Here is a 22,350-nt window from a genome sequence, read left to right on the forward strand (position 1 = left end):
TTCCCCACGCCCCCGGCTCCACACCCCCACAGGCTGGGATACATTCCTATGCCTGATCTGCCCTCCTTCCCAGGGCTCCCCACACCCTCGTCCAATGGCTCACCTTCCCTCGGATTCACTCTGCAGAGGCACACGCTGACCTCCTCACTCCCCCTCCCCATGCCCTGACCCTCGGGCTGCTCACCTCGCAGCTGGCACCAAAGGTTGCACACTGGCATGCTATCCTCTGCAAGGCGGCCTTTCTTGCCCAGGGTCTCTAGGCGCGCCGGTGCATGGCCTCGGCCGGTCTCGGTGCTGCTCGCTGCACGCCGCGCACGGGTGCTGCCACCCCTCCTGCCGCCAGTGATGCATGGTGCTTCTGTAACCCCTTCGCTGCAGGACTCGCGGGCACTGCGCATGCGCGCGCATGCGAGCCTCCGGAGGTGCCAGATCTGGACTATTAAAACAAGCTCGATTCTCCTGGAAAAAAAGTTCTAAACAAGCACAAGACCTACCAGAAGAGCCCGAAACAAGGCCGACCCCACACAAAGACGAGACTGGGTTAGAAAGGAAAAGAGTATAAGAACAACCATTCAGCGTGCATCACATTAGATATAGCACGCCTCAGTCGTTCATGCGCCAAATCCCTGCCAGGGGCCGCCACGAATATGTATTGTATCCGATTCCTCATGGTGGCCCCTGGGGTTTGGTGGCCCTGTGCAGGTGCACAGCTTGCACATGCCTAAGGCCGCCCCTGATAGTTTATAATCAATAAATAGACTGAGCTTTCAGGGTCAAGGCAGAGTCGCTGCTCTTGGAAATGGAGGCGCTGATTTGGGTAGCTGAGTCAGTGGCTCTACTCCTCGGGCATGATGCTGCTGTAAGCGGGTTGTGGAGAATTACGAAATGCAGCGGGGTTAAGGGCTGGGTAGTCACATACTATTATAGGTTAGAGGTATGGCTAATCCATGATCAGTTTTTATTGTCTATAAATAGTGGCTTGTATTAGCGTCTATGATTTAGGCAGAATCAACTCACAATGGCCACTCTTCTTGGATATAGAGTGTCTGATGTGGGTAGCTGAGTCAGTGACTCTGCTCTTTGTATGATATTGTTCTTTGAGAGGATTCTGCAGTAGATTGTAATCCACAGGGTTGAGTCGTCCCAGTCGCTTCTAGTTGGGGAGCTGAATTGGGCGTGGATATTAATTATGAATCCATAAAAAGATTGAGGTACCAGTGTCAAGGCAGAGTCGCTGCTCTTGGAAATGGAGGCGCTGATTTGGGTAGCTGAGTCAGTGGCTCTTATCCTCGGGTGTGGTACTGCTGGAAGCGTGTTCTGAAGTGTTTCGAAATGCGAAATGCAAGGCGGTTTGGCGCTGAGTTATCGCATACTATTATACGTTAGAGATATAGCGAATCCAGGATCAGTTTCTATAATCTATAAATAGTGGCTTGTATTAGTGTCTAGGATTTAGGCAGAATCAACTCACAATGGCCGCTCTTCTTGGATATAGAGTGTCTGATTTAGGTAGCTGAGTCATTAACTCTGCTCTTTGTATGAGATTGTGCTAAGAGATGATTCTGCTGTGGATTGTAAGAAAGGGGATCGAGTAGTCCCAGTCGCATATAGTTGGGAACCTGAACTGGGCCTGGATCATAGTTTATAATCAATAAATAGACTGAGCTTTCAGGGTCAAGGCAGAGTCGCTGCTCTTGGAAATGGAGGCGCTGATTTGGGTAGCTGAGTCAGTGGCTCTACTCCTCGGGCATGATGCTGCTGTAAGCGGGTTGTGGAGAATTACGAAATGCAGCGGGGCTAAGGGCTGGGTAGTCACATACTATTATAGGTTAGAGGTATGGCTAATCCATGATCAGTTTTTATTGTCTATAAATAGTGGCTTGTATTAGCGTCTAGGATTTAGGCAGAATCAACTCACAATGGCCACTCTTCTTAGATATAGAGTGTCTGAATTGGGTAGCTGAGTCAGTGACTCTGCTCTTTGTATGAGATTGTGCTATGAGAGGATTCTGCAGTAGATTGTAATGCACAGGGATGAGTCGTCCCAGTCGCTTCTAGTTGGGGAGCTGAAATAGGCGTGGATATTAGTTTTTAATCCATAAATACATTGAGGTACCAGTGTCAAGGCAGAGTCGCTGCTCTTGGAAATGGAGGCGCTGATTTGGGTAGCTGAGTCAGTGGCTCTTATCCTCGGGTGTGGTACTGCTGGAAGCGTGTTCTGAAGTGTTTCGAAATGCGAAATGCAAGGCGGTTTGGCGCTGAGTTATCGCATACTATTATACGTTAAAGATATAGCGAATCCAGGATCAGTTTTTATAATCTATAAATAGTGGCTTGTATTAGCGTCTAGGATTTAGGCAGAATGAACTCACAATGGCCGCTCTTCTTGAATATAGAGTGTCTGATTTAGGTAGCTGAGTCATTAACTCTGCTCTTTGTATGAGATTGTGCTACGAGATGATTCTGCTGTGGATTGTAATAAAGGGGATCGAGTAGTCCCAGTCGCATATAGTTGGGAACCTGAACTGTGCCTGGATCATAGTTTATAATCAATAAATAGACTGAGCTTTCAGGGTCAAGGCAGAGTCGCTGCTCATGGAAATGAAGGCGCTGATTTGGGTAGCTGAGTCAGTGGCTCTACTCCTCGGGCATGATGCTGCTGTAAGCGAGTTGTGGAGAATTACGAAATGCAGCGGGGTTAAGGGCTGGGTAGTCACATACTATTATAGGTTAGAGGTATGGCTAATCCATGATCAGTTTTTATTGTCTATAAATAGTGGCTTGTATTAGCGTCTAGGATTTAGGCAGAATCAACTCACAATGGTCACTCTTCTTGGATATAGAGTGTCTGATGTGGGTAGCTGAGTCAGTGACTCTGCTCTTTGTATGAGATTGTGCTATGAGAGGATTCTGCAGTAGATTGTAATCCACAGGGTTGAGTAGTCCCAGTCGCTTCTAGTTGGGGAGCTGAATTGGGCGTGGATATTAATTATGAATCCATAAAAATATTGAGGTACCAGTGTCAAGGCAGAGTCGCTGCTCTTGGAAATGGAGGCGCTGATTTGGGTAGCTGAGTCAGTGGCTCTTATCCTCGGGCGTGGTACTGCTGGAAGCGTGTTCTGAAGTGTTTCGAAATGCGAAATGCAAGGCGGTTTGGCGCTGAGTTATCGCATACTATTATACGTTAGAGATTTAGCGAATCCAGGATCAGTTTTTATAATCTATAAATAGTGGCTTGTATTAGCGTCCAGGATTTAGGCAGAATCAACTCACAATGGCCGCTCTTATTGGATATAGAGTGTCTGATTTAGGTAGCTGAGTCAGTAACTCTGCTCTTTGTATGAGATTGTGCTAAGAGATGATTCTGCTGTGGATTGTAATAAAGGGGATTGAGTAGTCCAAGTCGCATATAGTTGGGAACCTGAACTGGGCCTGGATCATAGTTTATAATCAATAAATAGACTGAGCTTTCAGGGTCAAGGCAGAGTCGCTGCTCTTGGAAATGGAGGCGCTGATTTGGGTAGCTGAGTCAGTGGCTATACTCCTCGGGCATGATGCTGCTGTAAGCGGGTTGTGGAGAATTACGAAATGCAGCGGGGTTAAGGGCTGGGTAGTCACATACTATTATAGGTTAGAGGTATGGCTAATCCACGATCAGTTTTTATTGTCTATAAATAGTGGCTTGTATTAGCGTCTAGGATTTAGGCAGAATCAACTTACAATGGCCACTCTTCTTGGATATAGAGTGTCTGATTTGGGTAGCTGAGTCAGTGACTCTGCTCTTTGTATGAGATTGTGCTATGAGAGGATTCTGCAGTAGATTGTAATGCACAGGGATGAGTCGTCCCAGTCGCTTCTAGTTGGGGAGCTGAATTAGTCGTGGATATTAGTTTTTAATCCATAAATAGATTGAGGTACCAGTGTCAAGGCAGATTCGCTGCTCTTGGAATTGGAGGCGCTGATTTGGGTAGCTGAGTCAGTGGCTCTTATCCTCGGGTGTGGTACTGCTGGAAGCGTGTCCTGAAGTGTTTCGAAATGCGAAATGCAAGGCGGTTTGGCGCTGAGTAGTCGCATACTATTATACGTTAGAGATATAGCGAATCCAGGATCAGTTTTTATAATCTATAAATAGTGGCTTCTATTAGCGGCTAGGATTTAGGCAGAATCAACTCACAATGACCGCTCTTCTTGGATATAGAGTGTCTGATTTAGGTAGCTGAGTCAGTAACTCTGCTCTTTGTATGGGATTGTGCTAAGAGATGATTCTGCTGTGGATTGTAATAAAGGGGATTGAGTAGTCCCAGTCGCATATAGTTGGGAACCTGATCTGGGCCTGGATCATAGTTTATAATCAATAAATAGACTGAGCTTTCAGGGTCAAGGCAGAGTCGCTGCTCTTGGAAATGGAGGCGCTGATTTGGGTAGCTGAGTCAGTGGCTATACTCCTCGGGCATGATGCTGCTGTAAGCGGGTTGTGGAGAATTACGAAATGCAGCGGGGTTAAGGGCTGGGTAGTCACATACTATTATAGGTTAGAGGTATGGCTAATCCACGATCAGTTTTTATTGTCTATAAATAGTGGCTTGTATTAGCGTCTAGGATTTAGGCAGAATCAACTCACAATGGCCACTCTTCTTGGATATAGAGTGTCTGATTTGGGTAGCTGAGTCAGTGACTCTGCTCTTTGTATGAGATTGTGCTATGAGAGGATTCTGCAGTAGATTGTAATGCACAGGGATGAGTCGTCCCAGTCGCTTCTAGTTGGGGAGCTGAATTAGGCGTGGATATTAGTTTTTAATCCATAAATAGATTGAGGTACCAGTGTCAAGGCAGAGTCGCTGCTCTTGGAATTGGAGGCTCTGATTTGGGTAGCTGAGTCAGTGGCTCTTATCCTCGGGTGTGGTACTGCTGGAAGCGTGTTCTGAAGTGTTTCGAAATGCGAAATGCAAGGCGGTTTGGCGCTGAGTAGTCGCATACTATTATACGTTAGAGATATAGCGAATCCAGGATCAGTTTTTATAATCTATAAATAGTGGCTTGTATTAGCGTCTAGGATTTAGGCAGAATCAACTCACAATGGCCGCTCTTCTTGGATATAGAGTGTCTGATTTAGGTAGCTGAGTCAGTAACTCTGCTCTTTGTATGAGATTGTGCGAACAGATGATTCTGCTGTGGATTGTAATAAAGGGGATTGAGTAGTCCCAGTCGCATATAGTTGGGAACCTGACTGGGCCTGGATCATAGTTTATAATCAATAAATAGACTGAGCTTTCAGGGTCAAGGCAGAGTCGCTGTTCATGGAAATGGAGGCGCTGATTTGGGTACCTGAGTCAGTGGCTCTACTCCTCGGGCATGATGCTGCTGTAAGCGAGTTGTGGAGAATTACGAAATGCAGCGGGGTAAAGGGCTGGTTAGTTACATACTATTATAGGTTAGAGGTATGGCAAATCCATGATCAGTTTTTATTGTCTATAAATAGTGGCTTGTATTAGCGTCTAGGATTTAGGCAGAATCAACTCACAATGGCCACTCTTCTTGGATATAGAGTGTCTGATTTGGGTAGCTGAGTCAGTGACTCTGCTCTTTGTATGAGATTGTGCTATGAGAGGATTCTGCAGTAGATTGTAATGCACAGGGATGAGTCGTCCCAGTCGCTTCTAGTTGGGGAGCTGAAATAGGCGTGGATATTAGTTTTTAATCCATAAATAGATTGAGGTACCAGTGTCAAGGCAGAGTCGCTGCTCTTGGAAATGGAGGCGCTGATTTGGGTAGCTGAGTCAGTGGCTCTACTCCCCGAGCATGATGCTGCTGTAAGCAGGTTGTGGAGAATTACGAAATGCAGCGGGGTTAAGGGCTGGGTTGTCACATACTATTATAGGTTAGAGGTATGGCTAATCCATGATCAGTTTTTATTGTCTATAAATAGTGGCTTGTATTAGCGTCTACTATTTAGGCAGAATCAACTCACAATGGCCACTCTTCTTGGATATAGAGTGTCTGATGTGGGTAGCTGAGTCAGTGACTCTGCTCTATGTATGAGATTGTGCTATGAGAGGATTCTGCAGTAGATTGTAATGCAGAGGGTTGAGTCGTCCCAGTCGCTTCTAGTTGGGGAGCTGAATTGGGCGTGGATATTAATTATGAATCCATAAATACATTGAGGTACCAGTGTCAAGACAGAGTCGCTGCTCTTGGAAATGGAGGCGCTGATTTGGTTAGCTGAGTCAGTGGCTCTTATCCTCGGGTGTGGTACTGCTGGAAGCGTGTTCTGAAGTGTTTCGAAATGCGAAATGCAAGGCGGTTTGGCGCTGAGTAGTCGCATACTATTATACGTTAGAGATGTAGCGAATCCAGGATCAGTTTTTATAATCTATAAATAGTGGCTTGTATTAGCGTCTAGGATTTAGGCAGAATCAACTCACAATGGCTGCTCATCTTGGATATGAATGTCTGATTTAGGTAGCTGAGTCATTAACTCTGCTCTTTGTATGAGATTGTACTAAGAGATGATTCTGCTGTTGATTGTAATAAAGGGGATCGAGTAGTCCCAGTCGCATATAGTTGGGAACCTGAACTGGGCCTGGATCATAGTTTATAATCAATAAATAGACTGAGCTTTCAAGGTCAAGGCAGAGTCGCTGCTCATGGAAATGGAGGCGCTGATTTGGGTAGCTGAGTCAGTGGCTCTACTCCTCGGGCATGATGCTGCTGTAAGCGAGTTGTGGAGAATTACGAAATGCAGCGGGGTTAAGGGCTGGGTAGTCACATACTATTATAGGTTAGAGGTATGGCTAATCCATGATCAGTTTTTATTGTCTATAAATAGTGGCTTGTATTAGCGTCTAGGATTTAGGCAGAATCAACTCACAATGGCCACTCTTCTTGTATATAGAGTGTCTGATTTGGGTAGCTGAGTCAGTGACTCTGCTCTTTGTATGAGATTGTGCTATGAGAGGATTCTGCAGTAGATTGTAATGCACAGGGATGAGTCGTCCCAGTCGCTTCTAGTTGGGGAGCTGAATTAGGCGTGGATATTAGTTTTTAATCCATAAATAGATTGAGGTACCAGTGTCAAGGCAGAGTCGCTGCTCTTGGAATTGGAGGCTCTGATTTGGGTAGCTGAGTCAGTGGCTCTTATCCTCGGGTGTGGTACTGCTGGAAGCGTGTTCTGAAGTGTTTCGAAATGCGAAATGCAAGGCGGTTTGGCGCTGAGTAGTCGCATACTATTATACGTTAGAGATATAGCGAATCCAGGATCAGTTTTTATAATCTATAAATAGTGGCTTGTATTAGCGTCTAGGATTTAGGCAGAATCAACTCACAATGGCCGCTCTTCTTGGATATAGAGTGTCTGATTTAGGCAGCTGAGTCAGTAACTCTGCTCTTTGTATGAGATTGTGCGAACAGATGATTCTGCTGTGGATTGTAATAAAGGGGATTGAGTAGTCCCAGTCGCATATAGTTGGGAACCTGACTGGGCCTGGATCATAGTTTATAATCAATAAATAGACTGAGCTTTCAGGGTCAAGGCAGAGTCGCTGTTCATGGAAATGGAGGCGCTGATTTGGGTACCTGAGTCAGTGGCTCTACTCCTCGGGCATGATGCTGCTGTAAGCGAGTTGTGGAGAATTACGAAATGCAGCGGGGTAAAGGGCTGGTTAGTTACATACTATTATAGGTTAGAGGTATGGCAAATCCATGATCAGTTTTTATTGTCTATAAATAGTGGCTTGTATTAGCGTCTAGGATTTAGGCAGCATCAACTCACAATGGCCACTCTTCTTGGATATAGAGTGTCTGATTTGGGTAGCTGAGTCAGTGACTCTGCTCTTTGTATGAGATTGTGCTATGAGAGGATTCTGCAGTAGATTGTAATGCACAGGGATGAGTCGTCCCAGTCGCTTCTAGTTGGGGAGCTGAAATAGGCGTGGATATTAGTTTTTAATCCATAAATAGATTGAGGTACCAGTGTCAAGGCAGAGTCGCTGCTCTTGGAAATGGAGGCGCTGATTTGGGTAGCTGAGTCAGTGGCTCTACTCCCCGAGCATGATGCTGCTGTAAGCAGGTTGTGGAGAATTACGAAATGCAGCAGGGTTAAGGGCTGGGTTGTCACATACTATTATAGGTTAGAGGTATGTCTAATCCATGATCAGTTTTTATTGTCTATAAATAGTGGCTTGTATTAGCGTCTACTATTTAGGCAGAATCAACTCACAATGGCCACTCTTCTTGGATATAGAGTGTCTGATGTGGGTAGCTGAGTCAGTGACTCTGCTCTATGTATGAGATTGTGCTATGAGAGGATTCTGCAGTAGATTGTAATGCAGAGGGTTGAGTCGTCCCAGTCGCTTCTAGTTGGGGAGCTGAATTGGGCGTGGATATTAATTATGAATCCATAAATACATTGAGGTACCAGTGTCAAGACAGAGTCGCTGCTCTTGGAAATGGAGGCGCTGATTTGGTTAGCTGAGTCAGTGGCTCTTATCCTCGGGTGTGGTACTGCTGGAAGCTTGTTCTGAAGTGTTTCGAAATGCGAAATGCAAGGCGGTTTGGCGCTGAGTAGTCGCATACTATTATACGTTAGAGATGTAGCGAATCCAGGATCAGTTTTTATAATCTATAAATAGTGGCTTGTATTAGCGTCTAGGATTTAGGCAGAATCAACTCACAATGGCCGCTCATCTTGGATATGAATGTCTGATTTAGGTAGCTGAGTCATTAACTCTGCTCTTTGTATGAGATTGTGCTAAGAGATGATTCTGCTGTGGATTGTAATAAAGGGGATCGAGTAGTCCCAGTCGCATATAGTTGGGAACCTGAACTGGGCCTGGATCATAGTTTATAATCAATAAATAGACTGAGCTTTCAAGGTCAAGGCAGAGTCGCTGCTCATGGAAATGGAGGCGCTGATTTGGGTAGCTGAGTCAGTGGCTCTACTCCTCGGGCATGATGCTGCTGTAAGCGGGTTGTGGAGAATTACGAAATGCAGCGGGGTTAAGGGCTGGGTAGTCACATACTATTATAGGTTAGAGGTATGGCTAATCCATGATCAGTTTTTATTGTCTATAAATAGTGGCTTGTATTAGCGTCTATGATTTAGGCAGAATCAACTCACAATGGCCACTCTTCTTGTATATAGAGTGTCTGATTTGGGTAGCTGAGTCAGTGACTCTGCTCTTTGTATGAGATTGTGCTATGAGAGGATTCTGCAGTAGATTGTAATGCACAGGGATGAGTCGTCCCAGTCGCTTCTAGTTGGGGAGCTGAATTAGGCGTGGATATTAGTTTTTAATCCATAAATAGATTGAGGTACCAGTGTCAAGGCAGAGTCGCTGCTCTTGGAATTGGAGGCTCTGATTTGGGTAGCTGAGTCAGTGGCTCTTATCCTCGGGTGTGGTACTGCTGGAAGCGTGTTCTGAAGTGTTTCGAAATGCGAAATGCAAGGCGGTTTGGCGCTGAGTAGTCGCATACTATTATACGTTAGAGATATAGCGAATCCAGGATCAGTTTTTATAATCTATAAATAGTGGCTTGTATTAGCGTCTAGGATTTAGGCAGAATCAACTCACAATGGCCGCTCTTCTTGGATATAGAGTGTCTGATTTAGGTAACTGAGTCAGTAACTCGGCTCTTTGTATGAGATTGTGCTAAGAGATGATTCTGCTGTGGATTGTAATGAAGGGGTTTGAGTAGTCCCAGTCGCATATAGTTGGGAACCTGAACTGTGCCTGGATCATAGTTTATAATCAATAAATAGACTGAGCTTTCAGGGTCAAGGCAGAGTCGCTGCTCTTGGAAATGGAGGCGCTGATTTGGGTAGCTGAGTCAGTGGCTCTACTCCTCGGGCATGATGCTGCTGTAAGCGGGTTGTGGAGAATTACGAAATGCAGCGGGGTTAAGGGCTGGGTAGTCACATACTATTATAGGTTAGAGGTATGGCTAATCCATGATCAGTTTTTATTGTCTATAAATAGTGGCTTGTATTAGCGTCTATGATTTAGGCAGAATCAACTCACAATGGCCACTCTTCTTGGATATAGAGTGTCTGATGTGGGTAGCTGAGTCAGTGACTCTGCTCTTTGTATGATATTGTTCTTTGAGAGGATTCTGCAGTAGATTGTAATCCACAGGGTTGAGTCGTCCCAGTCGCTTCTAGTTGGGGAGCTGAATTGGGCGTGGATATTAATTATGAATCCATAAAAAGATTGAGGAACCAGTGTCAAGGCAGAGTCTCTGCTCTTGGAAATGGAGGCGCTGATTTGGGTAGCTGAGTCAGTGGCTCTTATCCTCGGGTGTGGTACTGCTGGAAGCGTGTTCTGAAGTGTTTCGAAATGCGAAATGCAAGGCGGTTTGGCGCTGAGTTATCGCATACTATTATACGTTAGAGATATAGCGAATCCAGGATCAGTTTCTATAATCTATAAATAGTGGCTTGTATTAGTGTCTAGGATTTAGGCAGAATCAACTCACAATGGCCGCTCTTCTTGGATATAGAGTGTCTGATTTAGGTAGCTGAGTCATTAACTCTGCTCTTTGTATGAGATTGTGCTAAGAGATGATTCTGCTGTGGATTGTAAGAAAGGGGATCGAGTAGTCCCAGTCGCATATAGTTGGGAACCTGAACTGGGCCTGGATCATAGTTTATAATCAATAAATAGACTGAGCTTTCAGGGTCAAGGCAGAGTCGCTGCTCATGGAAATGGAGGCGCTGATTTGGGTAGCTGAGTCAGTGGCTCTACTCCTCGGGCATGATGCTGCTGTAAGCGAGTTGTGTAGAATTACGAAATGCAGCGGGGTTAAGGGCTGGGTAGTCACATACTATTATAGGTTAGAGGTATGGCTAATCCATGATCAGTTTTTATTGTCTATAAATAGTGGCTTGTATTAGCGTCTAGGATTTAGGCAGAATCAACTCACAATGGTCACTCTTCTTGGATATAGAGTGTCTGATGTGGGTAGCTGAGTCAGTGACTCTGCTCTTTGTATGAGATTGTGCTATGAGAGGATTCTGCAGTAGATTGTAATCCACAGGGTTGAGTCGTCCCAGTCGCTTCTAGTTGGGGAGCTGAATTGGGCGTGGATATTAATTATGAATCCATAAAAAGATTGAGGTACCAGTGTCAAGGCAGAGTCGCTGCTCTTTGAAATGGAGGCGCTGATTTGGGTAGCTGAGTCAGTGGCTCTTATCCTCGGGCGTGGTACTGCTGGAAGCGTGTTCTGAAGTGTTTCGAAATGCGAAATGCAAGGCGGTTTGGCGCTGAGTTATCGCATACTATTATACGTTAGAGATTTAGCGAATCCAGGATCAGTTTTTATAATCTATAAATAGTGGCTTGTATTAGCGTCCAGGATTTAGGCAGAATCAACTCACAATGGCCGCTCTTATTGGATATAGAGTGTCTGATTTAGGTAGCTGAGTCAGTAACTCTGCTCTTTGTATGAGATTGTGCTAAGAGATGATTCTGCTGTGGATTGTAATAAAGGGGATTGAGTAGTCCAAGTCGCATATAGTTGGGAACCTGAACTGGGCCTGGATCATAGTTTATAATCAATAAATAGACTGAGCTTTCAGGGTCAAGGCAGAGTCGCTGCTCTTGGAAATGGAGGCGCTGATTTGGGTAGCTGAGTCAGTGGCTATACTCCTCGGGCATGATGCTGCTGTAAGCGGGTTGTGGAGAATTACGAAATGCAGCGGGGTTAAGGGCTGGGTAGTCACATACTATTATAGGTTAGAGGTATGGCTAATCCACGATCAGTTTTTATTGTCTATAAATAGTGGCTTGTATTAGCGTCTAGGATTTAGGCAGAATCAACTTACAATGGCCACTCTTCTTGGATATAGAGTGTCTGATTTGGGTAGCTGAGTCAGTGACTCTGCTCTTTGTATGAGATTGTGCTATGAGAGGATTCTGCAGTAGATTGTAATGCACAGGGATGAGTCGTCCCAGTCGCTTCTAGTTGGGGAGCTGAATTAGGCGTGGATATTAGTTTTTAATCCATAAATAGATTGAGGTACCAGTGTCAAGGCAGATTCGCTGCTCTTGAATTGGAGGCGCTGATTTGGGTAGCTGAGTCAGTGGCTCTTATCCTCGGGTGTGGTACTGCTGGAAGCGTGTCCTGAAGTGTTTCGAAATGCGAAATGCAAGGCGGTTTGGCGCTGAGTAGTCGCATACTATTATACGTTAGAGATATAGCGAATCCAGAATCAGTTTTTATAATCTATAAATAGTGGCTTGTATTAGCGTCTAGGATTTAGGCAGAATCAACTCACAATGGCCGCTCTTCTTGGATATAGAGTGTCTGATTTAGGTAGCTTAGTCAGTAACTCTGCTCTTTGTATGAGATTGTGCGAAGAAATGATTCTGCTGTGGATTGTAATAAAGGGGATTGAGTAGTCCCAGTCGCATATCGTTGGGAACCTGACTAGGCCTGGATCATAGTTTATAATCAATAAATAGACTGAGCTTTCAGGGTCAAGGCAGAGTCGCTGTTCATGGAAATGGAGGCGCTGATTTGGGTACCTGAGTCAGTGGCTCTACTCCTCGGGCATGATGCTGCTGTAAGCGAGTTGTGGAGAATTACGAAATGCAGCGGGGTTAAGGGCTGGTTAGTCACATACTATTATAGGTTAGAGGTATGGCAAATCCATGATCAGTTTTTATTGTCTATAAATAGTGGCTTGTATTAGCGTCTAGGATTTAGGCAGAATCAACTCACAATGGCCACTCTTCTTGGATATAGAGTGTCTGATTTGGGTAGCTGAGTCAGTGACTCTGCTCTTTGTATGAGATTGTGCTATGAGAGGATTCTGCAGTAGATTGTAATGCACAGGGATGAGTCATCCCAGTCGCTTCTAGTTGGGGAGCTGAAATAGGCGTGGATATTAGTTTTTAATCCATAAATAGATTGAGGTACCAGTGTCAAGGCAGAGTCGCTGCTCTTGGAAATGGAGGCGCTGATTTTGGTAGCTGAGTCAGTGGCTCTTATCCTCGGGTGTGGTACTGCTGGAAGCGTGTTCTGAACTGTTTCGAAATGCGAAATGCAAGGCGGTTTGGCGCTGAGTAGTCGCATACTATTATACTTTAGAGATATAGCGAATCCAGGATCAGTTTTTATAATCTATAAATAGTGGCTTCTATTAGCGTCTAGGATTTAGGCAGAATCAACTCACAATGACCGCTCTTCTTGGATATAGAGTGTCTGATTTAGGTAGCTGAGTCAGTAACTCTGCTCTTTGTATGGGATTGTGCTAAGAAATGATTCTGCTGTGGATTGTAATAAAGGGGATTGAGTAGGGGGCGGAGCTAGCCGGCGGCTATGGCGGACGTGTGAGCGCGGAGCTCCCGCTCTAAGCCCCTTTCTATCCGAGCATACGATCCTGAATAGCAGCATAGCTCAGTGCACTGGTGTGGGGGGTCCCCCCTGGCACCTGGCGGTGTCACCCCGGGAGACCAGCGGAGGCGATTGAGCCCTGGTGCGCAGATACCGGCGTGCGCGAAGTGAAGATGCGGACTAGGCCGCGATCCCCGGACTGGCCTGTGGCTCGACTCGACGTGCGTCAGCCGACGTGCGGCCGCCAGGCAAGAGGCGGACCCGACCAGCGTGGTCCAACGGCCGGGTCCCCGGGAACCGGCTGAGGGGTGCGGTCAGGCGCCCTGGACTCGCGTGCGGGGGGTCGGCTGCGGTGGCGCCCCCCCCCCCTGGCTTGCTGGCTGAGTGAGCTGCCCCTGTCGCACTCGGCCCTGAGGTGGAGACTGGCCACTTGCAGTAGCTCATAGACGGCGGCGGCCTGCAGGACTGGGCCTCTGCGTTGTAGAGGCGGCCTCGAGCCGGTGGCCGTCCCTAGGCGCAGCCATGGGCAAAAGTGATAAATTACAGTCCAAACTGTCTTTTGATCCCCGCAAACCGAAGGGGCCGGTCGAGGCCTCGCCGGCGCGGCCCCCGGACGGGGCGACCGCGGAGAGCGCCATGTGCGCCGACATCAAAGCAACACTGGCAGCAATGGAAAAGGGGCTGCAGGGCAGTCTGACCGCGATAGACACTAAGCTTGATGCGCTCACGTACCGCATGGACCGCATGTCGGAACGAGTGCATAAGAACGCTGAGAGGCTGGACGCGACCGAGCAGAGGATAACGCAGGTGGAGGAGACGCAGACAGCGTGGGACGCGGACCGCCGGCAATTCAGTAAGCTCCTGCAGGTCATTCAGGATAAATCCGAGGATTTGGAGGCCCGTTCGAGGAGATCGAACGTCCGTATCACCGGCGTGGCGGAATCGACGCCCACAGGTCGAATGGAGCTTTTTGTGGAAAAACTGCTACGGGCCCTGCTCGGAGAGGAGGTGTTCTCCCCAATGTTCGTGGTTGAGCGGGCCCACCGCTCGCTGGGCCCTCGGCCCAAGCCCGGGGCGCCAGCCAGGCCTATAATAGCTAAACTGCTAAATTACAGAGACAGAGACACTGCCTTGCGGTTGGCGCGGGAAAAGGGGAAGCTGCAATATGAAGGGATGGATATCTCCATTTACCCCGACTTTACGGCGAAGGTGCAGGAGGAACGCAGGCAGTTTGCACCCTACAAAAAACAGCTCCGCGACTTGGGCCTGGACTACGCGATGCTATACCCGGCGCGGCTCCGTATCAACAGGCAGGGGCAGTCGCACTTCTTCACAGACCCGAGGGAGCTGCAGCGCTCCCTGAAAGAGTGGTCGAGGGAGCAGCGGCGTGGACTGCAGGACGACGCGACTGCCCGGACGGAGGTTTCCGACCTGGGGGACCAGGACTAGAGCACTGGCGGTGACTGCTTGATATGCACTGTCTCCTGGTGAGGGGACGCCGCCTTGTTGTAGAAGCAGCCGCTCCACAGGTAGCTCGCCGACGGCTGGAACATTGTTGGCCAGTAGGAGGTGACGAACGCCATGGAGGACGCTGAGGCTGCGGCTGGGTGAGAACATTCTATTGTGATAGGGGACCCCGGGTGTCGCTGCCCTAGGGTTGGAGGGGGGGCGAGAGACTGGACCTCTGCCACGGCTCTGATCGGGGGCGGGGGGGCCCGGTGTCCCTAAGCACTACGAGACTTTGGTGGTGATGGCACCTGGAGCGCACTGCTTGGACTGAGCTGTGAGAGAAATGGGTTACGGCCTGGTTGACTGTCCGAGGGAGGTTGGGGGGGGGCTGTGCAGATTCGGACAGACTGGGGGAGCCCACCGCACCTACTGGAGGGGAGGTGATATCCGCTAGCGCTGCGCTTAGCTTAGCCTGGGGGTTTGGATGCGGGGGCATGGCCACATGGCGGACTCTTGAGAGTGTCGAGAAGCAGCCCAACGGAGGCTCTGGCCCCAGCGCTGATGGCTCTCTTGGCCCCCACGGGGGTTGGTTCAGGGATGGTTTTGTATGGTTGTTGTTGCGGGTTAGGGAGGGGGGAGGGACGGGGGATCTGTCTGGCCAGGTTGGGGACGGTCGGCTGTGGGAGGGGGGCTTGGAAGTTCGGGGGACGTTCGGCGTTGTGCATTTGTGATAAGCATTGTCTCTTGCGTGGCACGCTATTTGATTTACTGATGTGTGGCTGTCTCAGACTGTCTGAACTAGAGGGGCGGGAGGGGACCCCCTGCTGCCCTACGTGCAGAGATGAAACCGGAACGCGTAACTGGGATGACTGGAACGGATGAACGAATGGGTGAATCTGACGGGGGTGCCCTTAGAGCGCTGACGTGGAATGTCCGAGGGCTGAATGACTATCGTAAACTCAGAAAAGTCTTAAACTACCTCCACCGACATCACATTGACCTGGCACTGCTCCAGGAGACGCATCTCCCGCTTTCAAGTAGGTTGTTAGCAGCAAGGGGCCTGGTGGGTTCCAGCGAGGCAGCGGGCTTCACAACGCATTCCAGGGGGGTGATTACCTGGGTGAACCCACGATCGAGACTGCGGTTGACGTCGCTGCTCTCTGACCCGGACGGGCGATACTTAATAGCGCGGTGCGTGGGTAAGGGCCACGACTTGATTGTGGTCAATGTATACGGCCCTAACTATGACTCCCCTGACTTCTTCGACGCACTGGCGGCACAGTGCAGGCTGCACGTGCCCACTGGCATGGTGTGGGGAGGCGACTTTAACTTCACATTCAACCCGGAGCTGGACCGCTCGTCGGGGCCAGCCCGTCGCCCAGCGACCGCCGCCCTACACATGCAGGCGGAGCTGATCAGGCTTGACATGCTCGACGTCTGGCGACACCGTCACCCGGGCAAAGGGGGCTACACGCATTACTCGGCATTTCACGACGTGCACACCAGAATAGATTACTGGTTGGTGTCCCGGTCGCTGCTCGCGTGCGTTGCGGACTGCAAGGTGCTGCCGCGCACGCTGTCGGACCACTCTCCGCTGCTGCTGGCCCTGACCGCTCCGCATCGGCGAGCTCCGCCGTTCACGTGGCGACTGCCGCCGTATTCGCTGTTGGACGACGTGTTCCGTGGGGAACTGGCGGACGAAATAGACACGTTCTTTAAGGTCAACACAGGCACAGTCCGTAGTTTCCAAATCGTGTGGGACTCGTTCAAGGCCTATATTCGCGGCGTAGCGATGACTAAGCATTCGGGAGTGCTTAAGTCCATCCGGCGACAGCTCGGGGCCCTGGAGTCGCAGATAGCCCAACTGGAGATGAGTCAGGGGGCCGCGGCGGACCCTGAGGTGGCCACGAGGCTACAGCACCTGGTCGCTGAATTCAATAGTGAAGCGGACCGAGAGGTGAAACACATGGGGAAGTATGCCACAGCCCGCACGTACGGGGAGGGTGAGCGCCCGGGATCCGTGCTGGCGGGAATACTGCGCAATTCTAGGCGACCCCTGGTCATTGACGAGCTCGTCACGGCTTCGGGCGATGTGGTCACCGAGGAGGAGGGGGTCATAGAAGAATTTAGGGCCTATTACACTGGACTATACAAATCGCAGTCCTCGCGTATGGAGGAGGAGATAGACGACTACCTTAGTTACCTCAAAATGCCGTTTTTATCCAACTCGCGGCGCGAATTCTTAGCGCTGCCCATACAAAAAGACGAGATATTGGAGGCTTTGGGAAGTATGCGGGCGGGCACTGCCCCGGGAGCGGACGGGCTGACGGTGGCCTTTTATAAGGCCTTCCAGGACCAGCTCCTCCCGCACCTTTTAACTCTTTTTGATGACATTTGCCTCGAAGGTAGTATGTCCGAAACGATGCGAGAGGCCCTGCTTGTTACAATTCTAAAACCCGGGAAGCCTCCCAACCAGTGCGGATCCTATAGGCCACTCTCACTGATCAATGTCGATGCCAAAATATACGCGAAGGTGCTGGCCACGCGATTGGCGCTATTGGTGCCGGAGCTCGTGGCGCCGGAGCAGGCGGGCTTTGTCCCATCCAGGAATCTTACGTACAATATCCGCACGGTCCTTGGCGTCATGCAGCATGTGCGCACAGAGAGTAAGGCCATGGCGCTCTTCCTCGATATGGAGAAAGCGTTTGACTCCGTGGAGTGGCCGTTTATGGTGCGGGTGCTAAGGAAGCTTGGGCTGGGAGAGCCTTTCCTGCAGATGATCGGGGCATTGTATTTCAGACCCACTGCAAGGCTTCGCCTCGGAGATCGTGTTACGGAGCCGTTTGCAATCACTAGAGGGACCAGGCAGGGCTGCCCTCTCTCCCCACTTCTTTATGCGCTGGTGGCTGAGCCATTAGCGTGCGCAATAAGGGAATACCACAGATTCGAGGGCATTAATTTTCCCTCTTATAAGATAGGCATCTCTACCTATGCGGACGACACGCTACTGTACGTCAGAGACCCGGAGGAGAATCTTGCCTCTATACTGCGGGAGGTGGTCAGGTTTGGGGCGCTATCGGGCCTCAAAGTCAACTGGAATAAATCGCTGGCATTTCCGCTGACCCCGGCAACATTGCCGTTCTCTATGGAATACCCACTGCAGTGGACAACTGACTCAATTCGCTACCTGGGCATTCGACTGCACAGGGACCCGGAGGTCTTGCTGAGGGAAAACTACGGGGTGACTTATTCAAAACTCGTGGATGACGTGGAAGTGTGGAACAGACTGCCCCTCTCGCTGATGGGCAGGATAGCCATTATGAAAATGATTATCCTCCCGCGCTTTCTGTTCCTCTTTACCAACATTCCTATAGTGCTGCCCAGATCTTTCTTTGCACAGCTGACTCAGACCCTCATCCGGCTGGCTTGGGGCGGTAGGCAACCGAGAGTCCGGTGGACAGTGCTAACGTTGCCATATGAGATGGGGGGACTTGGAGCCCCGGACCTGGAGAGTTATTACAGGGTGGCGCAGGCGTCCCATCTGCATTCGTGGATACACGCTGACCCAGATGTCCCACATGTGCTACTGGAGCGCTTGTTCGCGGACCCGGTACCACTCCCGGCGACGATTTTCCTGCCCGCGGATCGGAGGGCTGGCCTGTTGGACTCGCTCGGATCCACTAACCATGCGTGGCACATGCTTATGAAACGGCAGGAATGTGTCCTCTTATACTCCCCGCTGATGCAGGTGGAGTGGGCGGTTTGGCTCCCTCCTCTGCGAGAAGCGGGGGTGACGCGGGCATTGGGTGCTCTGGGTATAGTGAGGATGGCTGACCTGTTCCACGATGGCGTGGTGAAGACGCTGGAGAGTGTTGTATTGGCACGTCCGGGGTGCACGTTACTCCAGCGCTTCCAATTCCACCGGGTTCGGGGTGCACTGCTGTCTCTTCTGGGGCCGACCGCGGCGGAGCCGCCCGAGATCCCGGAGCTTACCTATGTCATTAAAACAACGGCGCCGTCCAGGCTGGTCTCGATACTCAAAAAGATTGGGGATCAACACAGGGAGCCCCAGTGCTCTGCTGCGCGGCGTGCCTGGCAAACGGACCTCGAAATGGACATCTCGGACGAGATGTGGCGATACTGCTGCTCCAGCACCAAAAAGGTCTCTTTGAACGGTCGCCACCGATTAATACACTTTAAGTTCTTGCAGCGGGTCTACTATACCCCTGAAAGACTACACAGATATGGATTGCGCCCCTCGGCGGAATGCGAGCGGTGCCATGCTCCTGTGGCTGACTTCCTCCACATGGCCTGGCTCTGCCCGGGAGTGGCCCGGTTCTGGACAGCGGTATTCCGCGAGTTGAGCAAGATCTTGGAAAGAGAGATCCCCCCAAACCCAGCTCTAGCGTTGTTGGGCTACTCCAAGCCGCTTCCGCGGGCGCTGCGGCGACTGACAGATGTGGCGCTGCTGATAGCGAGGCGAGTCGTGGCGGCCTGCTGGATGAGAGGGCCGCTACCCACTAAGAAAAGGTGGGCTAGGGATATGCTGTACTGTAGCACACAGGCGGAAACGTATAGCGAACTGTTGCCCCCTAGGAGTCGCCCTAAGAACTTCTGGGCGCTGTACAGCACTTACATGACAGCGGGAGACTCTGAGGAGACTGGTCAAGGGGAAGCGCAGCAGGAAGCCCCGGAGGTGTGCGGTGGGGCAGTGGAGGGTCTGCCACTGGATTAGAGTTCGCTAGTGGTGAGATAGGCCACGATGATAGTGTGTTGTTTGAGAGAGGGACTGGTTGGCGGGAGGAGAGACGGGAGGTCCCCTGTATGAGGAGTGGGCTACCTGGCGACGTGCTTGCGAAGCGGGCATCGGAACCACAGGACTGGTCGGGCCTGGAGGCACGGGATGTGATGTTTGGCCGGAGTTCGGCGCCCTGGTCAGAGACAGTGTGGATGAGTACGCATGAAACAGGTGAAGACAGAGACATGATGGCGAACGGGGAGGGGGGGGCGGGTGTTGAGACTCGGAGCGCGAAATTACGGGTACTTGAGCAGACTGCCTGCGTGCTGGCTGAGCGGGCTGGTTACATCACGGCGTGGGCTGGGTGGGCATCCGTACCATATCCGATGGAAGTGCTCCAGCCCGAACTGTACTATGTAAAACTCCAATGCCGCCGGTCCTCCGGGATGTCGGCTAAATGGCTGTGTGAGAGCTGCAGGACCGCAATCGCCGCTTTTTCAAAAGTGACCCATTGCATGGGGAGCGCGCGGCAGTCTGCTATGTCTATTTACTGTGTCTCAATAAAGGTTTTTGAAAAACAAAAAAAAAAAAAAAAAAAGGGGATTGAGTAGTCCCAGTCGCATATAGTTGGGAACCTGATCTGGGCCTGGATCATAGTTTATAATCAATAAATAGACTGAGCTTTCAGGGTCAAGGCAGAGTCGCTGCTCTTGGAAATGGAGGCGCTGATTTGGGTAGCTGAGTCAGTGGCTATACTCCTCGGCCATGATGCTGCTGTAAGCGGGTTGTGGAGAATTACGAAATGCAGCGGGGTTAAGGGCTGGGTAGTCACATACTATTATAGGTTAGAGGTATGGCTAATCCACGATCAGTTTTTATTGTCTATAAATAGTGGCTTGTGTTGGCGTCTAGGATTTAGGCAGAATCAACTCACAATGGCCACTCTTCTTGGATATAGAGTGTCTGATTTGGGTAGCTGAGTCAGTGACTCTGCTCTTTGTATGAGATTGTGCTATGAGAGGATTCTGCAGTAGATTGTAATGCACAGGGATGAGTCGTCCCAGTCGCTTCTAGTTGGGGAGCTGAATTAGGCGTGGATATTAGTTTTTAATCCATAAATAGATTGAGGTACCAGTGTCAAGGCAGAGTCGCTGCTCTTGAAATTGGAGGCTCTGATTTGGGTAGCTGAGTCAGTGGCTCTTATCCTCGGGTGTGGTACTGCTGGAAGCGTGTTCTGAAGTGTTTCGAAATGCGAAATGCAAGGCGGTTTGGCGCTGAGTAGTCGCATACTATTATACGTTAGAGATATAGCGAATCCAGGATCAGTTTTTATAATCTATAAATAGTGGCTTGTATTAGCGTCTAGGATTTAGCCAGAATCAACTCACAATGGCCGCTCTTCTTGGATATAGAGTGTCTGATTTAGGTAGCTGAGTCAGTAACTCTGCTCTTTGTATGAGATTGTGCGAACAGATGATTCTGCTGTGGATTGTAATAAAGGGGATTGAGTAGTCCCAGTCGCATATAGTTGGGAACCTGACTGTGCCTGGATCATAGTTTATAATCAATAAATAGACTGAGCTTTCAGGGTCAAGGCAGAGTCGCTGTTCATGGAAATGGAGGCGCTGATTTGGGTACCTGAGTCAGTGGCTCTACTCCTCGGGCATGATGCTGCTGTAAGCGAGTTGTGGAGAATTACGAAATGCAGCGGGGTAAAGGGCTGGTTAGTTACATACTATTATAGGTTAGAGGTATGGCAAATCCATGATCAGTTTTTATTGTCTATAAATAGTGGCTTGTATTAGCCTCTAGGATTTAGGCAGCATCAACTCACAATGGCCGCTCTTCTTGGATATAGAGTGTCTGATTTGGGTAGCTGAGTCAGTGACTCTGCTCTTTGTATGAGATTGTGCTATGAGAGGATTCTGCAGTAGATTGTAATGCACAGGGATGAGTCGTCCCAGTCGCTTCTAGTGGGGGAGCTGAAATAGGCGTGGATATTAGTTTTTAATCCATAAATAGATTGAGGTACCAGTGTCAAGGCAGAGTCGCTGCTCTTGGAAATGGAGGCGCTGATTTGGGTAGCTGAGTCAGTGGCTCTACTCCCCGGGCATGATGCTGCTGTAAGCGGGTTGTGGAGAATTACGAAATGCAGCGGGGTTAAGGGCTGGGTAGTCACATACTATTATAGGTTAGAGGTATGGCTAATCCATGATCAGTTTTTATTGTCTATAAATAGTGGCTTGTATTAGCGTCTACGATTTAGGCAGAATCAACTCATAATGGCCACTTTTCTTGGATACAGAGTGTCTGATGTGGGTAGCTGAGTCAGTGACTCTGCTCTTTGTATGAGATTGTGCTATGAGAGGATTCTGCAGTAGATTGTAATGCACAGGGTTGAGTCGTCCCAGTCGCTTCTAGTTGGGGAGCTGAATTGGGCGTGGATATTTATTATGAATCCATAAATAGATTGAGGTACCAGTGTCAAGACAGAGTCGCTGCTCTTGGAAATGGAGGCGCTGATTTGGTTAGCTGAGTCAGTGGCTCTTATCCTCGGGTGTGGTACTGCTGGAAGCGTGTTCTGAAGTGTTTCGAAATGCGAAATGCAAGGCGGTTTGGCGCTGAGTAGTCGCATACTATTATACGTTAGAGATGTAGCGAATCCAGGATCAGTTTTTATAATCTATAAATAGTGGCTTGTATTAGCATCTAGGATTTAGGCAGAATCAACTCACAATGGCTGCTCGTGTTGGATATGAGTGTCTGATTAGGTAGCTGAGTCATTAACTCTGCTCTTTGTATGAGATTGTGCTAAGAGATGATTCTGCTGT

The sequence above is a fragment of the Triturus cristatus genome, chromosome 8, assembly GCF_964204655.1.
Source record: "Triturus cristatus chromosome 8, aTriCri1.1, whole genome shotgun sequence".
NCBI lineage: Eukaryota > Metazoa > Chordata > Amphibia > Caudata > Salamandridae > Triturus > Triturus cristatus.